Genomic DNA, 11,912 nt, shown 5'->3' with positions numbered 1-11,912 from the left:
CCTGCCTTCCCCTCTGACTTTGTATTCCCTGTGTGTTTGACCGCAGCTCGTGTGTATTAATGCGTCTTTTCCCCCGCCCGTGCGCGTCTATACTGCGTGCGTGTTTTACAGGACATAAAAAGAGCAGCCGAGCACAGAGGAGCTGACCTGCGTGGAGGGATGTGGGATGTCAGCAGTGGTTTCCTTTCCTGGTGTTTGTGTACGTTCTTCTGTGGTCATAAAGCCCTGCAGGAAACTCAGCCCGCAGCGTTTGAATGATCAGATTTCTGTCTCTGCTCTCCATCGCAGAACTTATAATCATTTGTCCTGCATGCAAATGACAGCAGCTGGTGGGAGATGTTTTTTTTTTTTGTTTTTTTTATCGGTCTGACATATTTAGGCCGAGTGAGGATGCTGCTGCTGCTGCTGCTGCTGCAGAGACGAGCATTCTCACACCCCGGAGAGGAGAGCTGAAGGAGTGAATGCAGAGGATGTTATGAAGGAGAGGTGAAAGGAAAGACCAGCGAGAGATCACCTCCTCCTCCTCCGCCAACAGTGTACGAGTCGAGGTGATTTGCTGCCTCACTTTCAGCCTCTCCTGACACATCGGTACGGGTGATATGTGGAGTTGTAAAAAATTGGATTCATCCTTGTTGAGTCTGTAAAGCTGTGGTGAAGATCGAACATAGTAAAGGTACTTTCTGGCTGCTTTCAAATTTGTAAATTACGTTGAACCGATGTTTTGGAACTTGGTCCCAAGCTAGCAGCCAGAAGCCAAAATTGGATTTAGTTGCTCTGGTTCGTTTTAGCTTCCGAAAACATTTTTTTCCTAACTCATCAGTTTTGATTATACGAAGGAGAAGAGCTTTGCAAAAATGTGCATAATGGGGTCATTGTTTCGTTGAATGATGGACCCCTCTGTGACACATGTATACAAAGTGTCCTGATCTGACCGAACCCAGGTGAAGGCAAAGATCAGCCAGTCGCCCAGGTATGGGTGGACCTGCGTACCCCCGGCCTGCATCAGGGCCAATGCTGCCTGCGTGCACTGTGAGAAGACCTGAGGCACCAGGGACAGCCCGGAAGGTAGAAAAGAAGTGAATTACCAAATCTGGATCAGTTTTATCCGGATTAAACTCTCTGAACGAGCCCTGCTGATAACATGTAAAGGTGGAGGATGGCACGAGACCAAACCCTCTGAAGAAAGTGAAAAATCAGAGAAGCTGTCAAAACTCTTTTAGTAACAGTTAGGAGACATGTTGAGGAGTTTGTGTTGAATTTTTGGAGAAGAAGCCCTCAGCGTGACAGCTGCAGATCTGTGTGTGTGTTGTGTTTACTCTCCCCGAGGCAGAGAGCTGTCTCAGGTGAGAGGTGTGTGCGTCTGTCAGAGGCAGCGACCCACATACGACGATGGATGGCTTCGAGCGCACAGGTGAAGAGACGGGACAACGTTTACACGCCGTTGTGTTTTTAATCTTCTCGGTGTACCAACACGCTCCTCTCACACCGTAAATCTGACGTGTTCTGACGGCGCTTCAGGAGTTTTCTAACGTCCTCAAAGCATGACACGGACAAATAAATCCCTGCTGTGATCCATGAGCGAGCGCTTTTGATTCACCCCAGACACATGAATTCTACGTTCTGTGAGTGTGTGTGTTTCCTGATCACACAGAGCTCATGGTGGCACTATTGGGCGCCATGAAATGCTTTAATTAAGCTTTTTAATGGAACTCATTCGTTTAATGAATTCCTAGTTACACCTTTTAAAGATGTTCTAACTACAGGATTCTCATCTGCATAACAGCTCGACAACATTTTCAGTTCAATGCTCAATCTTAAGAGAAACGCTGAGAGAGTGGGGAACGACCATAGACTGTAAATATGGATGTTTGAAGGCTGAGTGACGCTCATCGGCAGCCGCCGCCATGCTGGAATTGGTCTGAGCCTAACTTTCAGTCAACCTAACGACAGGCTGAGAGCTGGAGCTGAGGCGGGTTCTAAGCCTCCTGACAAACCGTTACACCGCGCCCCGCCTGTCAATCAGGTCAGCTACACGCCTAACTTTGGATAACATGTATCGTTCATGAAATCAAAACAGAGATGTTTAAAAAAAAAAAAAAAAAACACCCCCCCGCACACTACAGTGTGTGCCAGTGATGACAATAACTAATCAGACCTATTTGTTTTTTTTTAACCAGGCTGTAAACATGTTAATCTCGTCTGTACAAACAGGCTTTTTTTAGGCTGTGGTGTGTATGTGACTTCCTGTGTTCCTGCAGCCAGCCTCTAGGAACTGCAGGATCTTTCCACTTCCGCATTAGCTTCATTTTTCCAAGACCGGAGGTTGCCTCTTGGCTTCTTGGGATCGACATGGGGGGGGGGGGGGGGAACAGCCACAGGCCAGACAGGTGAGAGATTCCAAAGGAAACTTACAGACAACCACACACACGTGAGCACATAAATAAACCGTTAGCTGTGATCGCATACATTGTAGACAGCAGATCTCCTCTTTCTGAAGAAGCACGATATAACCATTTTTCTTTTTCTGCACGTGAAGATAAATATCCTCTACTGTGATGGGATTTAAGGGACTGTTTGACTGAGCTGCTCAAAGACCAGAGACCTTTTATGATGAAGCCTCCAGAGCAGATAAACATCACTGTGTCGTGTCCTCTTCAGCCCGGTGATACTGATGCCCGTACGACCCTCTGATACGAGTTTCATTTCTGCAGAGCGTTATGTAAATCAGCTCCTTTGCTGCTGGATGTAATCAGTGATCAAAGCAGAGCTCATGTTGACACTGTGTTTCATAAATCAGATTTACAGACTCATAAATCCGTCTCACTCTTAAACCAGAACTCGTCTCCGTCGTCTCGTTGCAGAGGTTGGACCCTCGGGTGACTGTTTGGCCCTCGCTTTATCGTCCACCCTCACCTCATAACGTCTGCTCTTATTATTCCACAAAATTCTCCTCGGCGGCCTCTCCGTGCAGCGATTTATTATATGAGTCTTGTTAATCTCTCGGTGTGATTGCATATTAAGTGTCAGTCTTTCTTGTCCAGCTGATTTGACGGCGCGTCCCCCCCCCCTCCTCTCTCTCTCTCTCTCTCTCTCTCAGTATCCTCGAGGTGCTCGTCAAACGCAGTCTTCCCCATGCTCTTCATAGCTGAGTGGCACTCTAATCACCTTTCCCTCTAATGGCCTATTCAACCTATAGCACTATGGGTAATATTTAACGGGCCTCCTCTGCGCGGGAAGGCAGGACGTGTCATAACGAGAGCTATCACCGTTTAGAGGCGTCAGGCTGCAGTAATGAAATGAAAAACTACAGCGGAGGACGCCGGCCCGATCGCTTTCTGCAAGAATAACAACCACAGCAAACATTTATATCTTCACTTGCAACCATAGTGGAATAAAACTGAGGGGCTTTACTCAAAGTTTAATTTCACAGCTGATGGTACCACTAAAGGCCATTTGTTCAGACACATAAAAAACCAAACCAATCAAAGTATTTTGATTATCTTTGGACGAGCACATGGAGAGCATAGAGTCAAACCAAGATCGATTAAGTAAATATTTTTGTGCCTTTAATGGAGAGAGAGGTCAGTGGACAGAGTCAGAAATCAAGTAGAGAGAGGGAGAGTAGGGAATGAAATGCAGGAAAGGAACCACAAGTCGGATTTAAACCCGGGCTGCCTGCTTCGAGGACTACAGCCTCTGTACATGGGGCGCGCAAACTAACCACTACACCACCGGTTCTTTGAGATCCAAAATGTATGATCTGCAAATGTGAAACAGCATCCTCTTTTTTTTTTTTTTGTATCCACAAAATAAATTCAATAAAGTATAGAATTATTTCAAAACAACTTGGTTCCCACGCCCCCTCCTCTCTAGAGTCGATGCTCACTCAGGTTGCCATGTGGTGGACTCTGAAGCTTCAGTGTTTATCCAGCTCTGCATCGGTCTGTAAACCTTTCTGTGTTCTAACCTCTCTCCATTTTTCAAAAGCATCTTCAATATTGATCCTAGTTTGAGCACGTTTCTGCTCGTGGAGCTTATTAGAAACATGCAGAGGCTTTTTAGGTCGGGTACAATCACTTCTATCTGAACCACTTCTCTTGCCCGCTTCCATCACTGCAGCACCTGTTGGTTTGACCTGATAACTGCTCTCATATCTGGCAAACCGAGGGGCGTCCAAAACGGCCGTGTGGGGATGCCTGAAAACCGCCTACCTTCTGTTTAACTGATTGGTCGGTTAACACAAAAATGTTTTCAAAGAGCCCCCGTATGCTGAACTCCTGAACATTTCCTGACATGTTCCTGGTAAGTTCATGTGTGAATATGTATCCTCTTCTTTTAGACTTTCTCCTGCCTGTCAAGTGATAAAGTTTCCACAAAAAGTTGGGATGTATCAATGTGTGAACACAGCAGGTTACACTCAAGTTAACTGCAACTCACTGCTGTGAGACGTGTTTGATCTTTGTGCACACCATGTAGCTTCTTCATGCTCCCTTTCTGCTTGCCAGTAACTTTTTTTTTCTCCACTTTTTCATTTATACTGTGAAACTTTCCAGAAGTTGTGCACGTGTGAAAGCGTCTCGTTTTGGACTCGTGTCCAAAATGAACGTGGTATGATGAGGTATTTGTTATTGTTATCCGACTTTCTGAAAAGAAGCAGCATCAGAGAGATTTTGTCCAGATTCCTGCAGCGTTCAGCTCCTTCACAAACTGCACACGGACCTTGAAAGCAGAAAGAAAGAAAAAAAACACCTTGAACAAATGCAGAAATCAGCTCCGACGGGACGTTGGTATTTCAAACAGCTGATGGTGAAAGGTTCCTGCTGGCGGCTCCTCTTGAAGCTCAGCAGGACGCCGCGAGAGCAGAGAGGAGGGATGTAGACACAGAGAGCAGGTGTTTTATTTCCCTCCCTCCCTCTCTTCAGGGTCTCTCTGGATTCTTAGCAGCGCTGAATATCTGATGTGATGATTACAGCCGATGGAGAACAGCACATGCAGGTTTTTTCCTCACTGCCTGCCAGCTGAAGGGAAACACATGGCCAGCCGACCGACCCTGGGAGGGAGCCGAGTCAAACTGAGGTGGAGCAGCTTTCACCTAAATGATGACGCTGATGAGGAGCAAAACGCCAGAGAGAGAGAGAGAGAGTGCGAGGAGATGAAAGGAGGTGAGAGGAGCGTTACAGGATGAAGGTCTATGCTTTCATCACGTCTCTCTCTTCTCCTCTTTCATCAGAGCTTTTTGTCCGACTGACCCTGGAGAAAACGCCTTCCCCTCTCTCGTCTTTATTCTCTTATCTTACACTTCTGTAATTTAACATCCGTCGTCAGATTTCACTGATTAAATTCCTGTACGACCACGGATCAGCAGTCATTGGATAACGGACAGCCTCTGCCGCATGTTGGCAGAGTTCACATGCTGAAAATTTTTCTACAACCAAGAGTCATCCTCGTGAAGAAACAGCTTTTGATGTTGAAAAACCTTGGTGAGTTGATGAGACTGTGTTAAGGCCCTGACTCACCAAGGAGATTGTCGGCCGTCGGTCCTAGTTGGAACGTCGTTGAGCGGTAGTCGCCTTAGTTTTTTGCTGTGTCCGGCTCCGTCAACCCCCGTCGCTGTTTTTTTGGCCGATACAACATGTTGAATTGGCGTCGTCGCGGTCGGTCAGAGGGATCTCTCTGATCGGCTGTTTGGAGGTTTCATTTATCTCCATCTCAACACAGGTTCAGGAAAGCCCCTTGAGCATGTCGCTGTAGTATCCATGCTTTCACCCATTAGAGCGGTTTCTCCTTATTGGTCGCCTCCACCTCTTCTTTTCTTTTTCCACTAAAAGACCAAGGACTGACAACGCCAGCGCCATTTTATCAGACATTATTCTCCATTAGTAGGTTACCGCTAATACGAGTGGTGACCGACAGCGGTGTGAAAATGGTCTTCTCATATCATAACAACGGACTAACCCCGCCTGCTAGCATGGAGAGTTATTTCCTCTCACGCATGAACAGAACGTACGTGGTGGTTGGACGTCGGCTGTAGTCTTTGCAGTGTGTTCAAGTGCCCAAGACAAGAGGCGACGCCACAGTCGGCCTTTGTCACCACTAGTTCTCTGTCGTCTGCTTGGTGTGTCAGGGCCTTTAAAGAAGCACACAGAACACCTACTGCACCAAATGACTTCCTGGTTCTGTTTAAACATTACTCAGGTAATCAAGTTTATACTGTGACCAGCCAAACATATCGAATAGCGTTTAACAATTAGTGAGTTCAGTGTGTGTGTGTATGCGTGCATGTGTGTGTTGAAGCAAAGCACAGCGGTGACCTGTAACAACAGCAGTCTTGGAAAGCAGGCGGTCTGTCAGCCTGTATCGCTTCAGTGCCCCTCGTACTTACTGACCTCACCACCACGACCAGTCACTCTCAGCCTGACACACACACACACACACACACACACACACACACACACACACACACACACACACACACACACACACACACACACACACTGCTCCTATAATAAGTGACATGTCAACAGAGCGGGGGTTTTCCTGCACGCGGCCATCAGTCTTTCCGGGTAAACAAATGATCAAAAGCAGACGATATTCATCACGTGATAAACAGACCCAAGCCTGGAAATACCAACCAGAGCCTCGTGTTAGACGCAACCTTCAACAAGAGCGACATCATTTCTGTCAAAGCTACAACCAAACCATTCATCAACAATTCATAAGCTGCTCTTATTAGTCACCCCAACATAACGCTGCCTAAACTGTGAATAACTGAAAGACGTTCGGAGCAGTCCAGTGGTTTGGAAGAGAAGGAAAGGAGTTCATTAACCTTCCCTTAAATGTTCTGTAGAAACAAAGCTACGACTTCAATGAGGCTAAAAAGCTCTTCAGGGCTGCAGTCTATCGCTGCTATCAGCAACTTGTAACGAGGCTTAAGGTGCGGCTGGGTTTTTATTTCAGAAACAAATCTTGATTTTCTTTTGCTGCAATAAAAAAACAACTTGTTGCTGCTTCTTTCGTGCCCCTGGTTGATTATGGTGATGTTTTATATATGCATGCATCTTCTCAGTGCCTGAAATCTCTGGATACTGAATATCATGGTGCGTTGAGATTCATAACAAATCTCAGGGCTCTGACTCATCATTGTACTCTGTATGATCGAGTTGGGTGGCCTGCATTGTCTCAGCGTAGACTAACTCATTGGCATGTCCTTATTTATAAGGCTTTACTTAATCTGCTTCCCGCATACACAGCCTTCACTCTGCAACCCAGTCACATAAGTTGTTGCTGTTGTTATCTGTTCCCAAAGTGCGTCTTAAAACGGGGTAAAGGAGTTTCAGGTACGCTGCTCCGGTGGCCTGGAATCTCCTGCAGGATGATCTGTGTCTGGGGGCTGCTGGTCTCTTTAAATCATTTTAAAAGTAGATTGAAGGTGTTGGAGGAAGATGCTCCAGGTTGTAGATGCTTTTGACTTTCTGCTCTGTGACTAAGGACATGTTAAACTGTGTTTGTAATTACTCTGTGTTTTATGTCTGTAACTTTTTGTCTTGGCCAGGACACTCTTGCAAATGAGATTCTTAATCTCAATGAGGTTGTCCTGGTTAAATAAATGTAAAATAAAAAAAATATATATATAACTTCCTGTGTATCTTCCTCACTTGGAGGCATTAAGCGTGGACTGTCCTCATGAGATGAAGATATAGGGAGGTAACCTTTAGTTTTGTGGACTTCTGTTTCCCACTAACTCTAAATATGATATCTTTAAATGTCAAGTCCCCCTTTCTTTTAAGGTTGGTATAAGTAGCTTTTAGGTTGAGTAGAAACAAATGACCTTGAGAATCCACGTCTTGTATGAATCAACGGGCAGTGCATCTTGGGATATATTGGGATGTGAAGGATGCAACGGAGGGATTTTGTTGGCCGGGGGAAAGAACAACACATTTGTCGTCTGCATTTGAAGGAGCCTACCTAGAACTTCCACCAGGTGGAATTTAACCATGCTTGTTAGGGCCGTCTCTTCTCCGTTACGCCAGCTGATCGGCTTTTACTTTAGTCAATGTGTGTGCTTCCACGTATGCAGCCCAGAAAATGGGACGTAGTTATAAACCCTTTTTTTGTAACCAGTCGCCCCCAACAGGACATTAGGTAGAATGCAGGTTTAAACCGCTTAACATTTACCTCACTTTTCCACTTCTTTTGTTCATTCACTTGTGCTGCCTCATGTGGCCATTCGAGGAACTGCAGATTTCATTTCTGCCTTCAGGTGATTTTTCAGCCCTGTAGATTTCTGTTTTTGAATAACACACTCACATATTTGGAGGTTCAGGTAATGTTGAGTTGTGTAAACACTGACTGACCTCGCTTTCATGTTCCAGCGCTGTAACAGAGAAGGTCAGTTTGTTTTTGCTTTGGGTGTGAGCAGCTGTTGCAGAGCGCCGTCGAGCCGCAGACTGAAATGAGCTCAGTGTCGGAGACCAGCTGGACACCACGCTGCTCGAATCCCAAAGAGCTGGTCAGGCTGAGCGGGGACGCGCCAGATGTTCTGCATGATGTCGACCGACTCTCCTCTGTCTGTCCTCAGGCTCTCTCTCTCTCTCCCCCTCTCTCTCTCGTACGCCCTTTTCCAGGCCTCTCTTCCTCATACCGCTTCTTTTACTTTTTGACCCTTATAAATGAGGCCTGTACCCGACTAAGAACTTACATAGTCAAACCATAGTGGTCAGATTTAGTCCATTGTTGACTGTTTTTTTGTGTGTGAGGATTTAACCACCACAGCAACCACAATCTACTCATCTGTCAGACCACCAACAATCAAACAACCATTTGTACTCTTTTAACTCACCATTTGAAGATTTACTGGAACTCTTTTGATCATAATGATCCATGACTAACACATCCACATGATTTATAGCCAGAGAAATATTTAATGCAAACAAATAACTCCATAACTGATTGCCTCAAATGTACCTCCGCTCAGCCAGTGAGTTTAAAGACTTAATTAGACTTTAGACTTCATTGTCCCGGCTCGGCTTTTTATTCACAAATGCAATCACCTAGCATTTAGCAGCTATTAATAAGAGAATTGTACTGTGTGTTACAATCTTGGTTTTAGACATTCTGCTCTGCACCCTGGTTCCTCTCCCTCTTTTGTATTCTGCAACAGTTCCTGAGGCCAAAATATAAAAAGCTGTTTTTTTTCCTCTTCCTGTTATTTGACAGCGATGTTTGATCTTCACTCTGCAGAATGAAGCATGTGCAGGCTGTGACCTCAGAAGGCCGTTTTCTCATGAATTTACCAGAGGGGGAGAGATTCTCTGTGTTCACCTTAAATACCCCTGAGTGCAGATATTCTTGCTTTTTAACTGGATGCTGCCTGGCTGGTGTATCCCACTGGTGTTTTGAGGGGTTTTGTTGATGCACTTCCTCAGAACTTGAAGATGCACCATGCCGATCCACAGCAGTGGCGGTCTGTGGAGGTGACAGGGGTCAGGAGCGACGGGGGGGGGCGGAAAACCACATACTGGACTTATGTTGCAGGGATATCAAACCATGTTTAATAATTCTACTGAATCTCCTTATTTATCTTACGAACGTGTTTCAACAGGACGTTTTTTTACATCATTCATTCATGGAGATTTTGTCGTTTTCCTCACTTCATTGCATTAACGCTGGGGGTATTATGAGAGTCCAAAGGTCATACTAGTGCTCTGACAGGACTCATCACTTGAAAGCCATCTGAGTCATCTCTTCATGATTTAGTCTGACTTTTCTTTTGGCTTCATGTCTCACTGAGCAGCTTAAACAGGAACTCAGATGTATCCAGGACTCCATGTACATAATTTATCTCTTTCCTTTTAATCCTCAAAGCACCTGCAGGATTTGTGACACCGCTCGTGTTGAGCCTGTTGTGATCCGGTACGCAGCTTCACCGCATTAACGTTCTTCTAAGGCGACTACTTTCTTTTTAAGGAATGTAATTTTTGGGGGGCTTTTTGACTTTATGTGATAGGACAGTGGATGGAGAAGGAAATCAGGAGAGAGAGCGGGGAATTAAATGTCGGGAAGGAGCCACATGTCGGACTTGAACCCTTGCCGCCCGCTTGAAGGACTCTCGCCTCTGTACATGGGGCGTGACCTAACAGCTGGACCATCAGCGCCCCAATCTAAACAGATTTTAAAGACGTGGGATAACACAGACATGAGGACAGTATCAAACGCTTTGACTAATATAATCCTCGCTCTTTTAGGTCCTACTTGGAACAAAAAAAAGAAATCCAAAGTAAAGTAAAGTGGCCTTCTGGCTGAATCGTCAAGTGTGTGCCTCGGCTTGAGTAGCACTGGTCTAGTATGTAGCCGGTGTGTAGTGTCTGAGTGTTAAGTCGTGCGGTGGAAAACAACATGGAGACTACATAGATGGGCTGTCTGTTTTGTCTCCGTTAACCAGACGGTTGTACGATGTTCCAAAGAATTTGTGACTTTGACTTTGACATGCTGCTGCAAGAGAAGCAGGGGTACGTCTAGAGGAGTGGCCAGGGACAGCATCGGCCCCCCTTTGAAATCTCATTAGCTAGGTGCAACCTTGAAATCCTAAAATTTTTTTCTTTTTTTTTTTGAGACGTGTTACAACGGGCTGCGAGTAATTTTGTCCAGTTGATGAGTTATCCAATTCATTTGACTTCAACTCAGAAAGATGGCGAACAAAAAGCCTCTTCAACAACTTCCCTGCAACTTGAGGAGGCGTTCACAACATTTCCTTTGAATATTTATATTCCATTTTTTGTAAAACTGCTTGAGCTCAGAGTCAGAGAAGCTGGATTTAGAAATTTGGGCTCCAAGGATGTTCTGAGGATGGACTTCAAGAAGTGAAAGGAGAGTTCTTAAATATTTACATTTGACGAACTTGATAGTCTGGATTTTTCAGAGCGATGACTTTGCATTTTCATCATAACGAAAGTCTTTAAAACAAATTCAGAGAGCTCTTAAATCTCAAAGATTTTAAATGCAGCACGCAGCTCTCTGAGATTGATTTTATGCTGATGTGACCTTGCTTTTCGCTCCTCTCCTGCAGGAGCTCCTGAAGCGTCTCCTCTCTGTAACACCTCCTCCTCCTCCTCCTCCTCCTCCTCTTCCTGTCCTCGGACTCGTTAGTCCCTCATGTCTTGGTGTTTGCAGGGAAAAGGTCAAACCCGTGTCACCGTAATCATGCGCTCGTGCAGCATCTGCCGACCTGCATCGATTTCCAGCAGCTGAGATTTTCCTTCGGCCCGGAGAGGCAGAGACCTACTGCGCATGCGTCCGCAGGAGGGTTCTTCCCATGCTGATGTGGCGTTCAGGTACTCCACTTAAACTCGTTCATCTGAGATTCGTGTTAAACGTTCACTCTGCACAATATTATAACTAAATAAACTTCATTTTTGGCTGCTACAATCACAAAAATAATATTAATACATAAACTTCAAGCGGCTTGTTTTACAATATTTGGATCAATGATTTTTTGCTAGTCACAAATATACCACATACCAAGTCTTTTGGCTTATTAGAGACTAAAAACAGACCGTTTCATTCTCTTTCTGGGTTAATGTCCACTCTGCAGCAGGATGTGGGACTCTTGTTAGATTTAGTTTTAAAGTTGTTTTGATGCTAATAGCCTAGCCTATGTTATAAATCAATGAACGTCCGGTTTAACAGATGACAGCCACACACACACACACACACACACACACACACACACACACACACACACACACATCAAAATCAGATGATCTTATTATTATTTTTTTGTTCGTCCTGTCAGATTTTGAACCCAATGAGCAGAAGGAAACATTTAACGATAACAAATCATAAATGCCATTGTGCATATTTACATTACAGATTATGAAAACATTAATTAGATGAAAAAGTGAACATCTAGCCTA

This window comes from Labrus bergylta, chromosome 23 (genome assembly GCF_963930695.1).
Source record: "Labrus bergylta chromosome 23, fLabBer1.1, whole genome shotgun sequence".
In the NCBI taxonomy this organism is placed as follows: Eukaryota; Metazoa; Chordata; class Actinopteri; order Labriformes; family Labridae; genus Labrus; species Labrus bergylta.
This window is presented reverse-complemented; position numbering follows the sequence as displayed.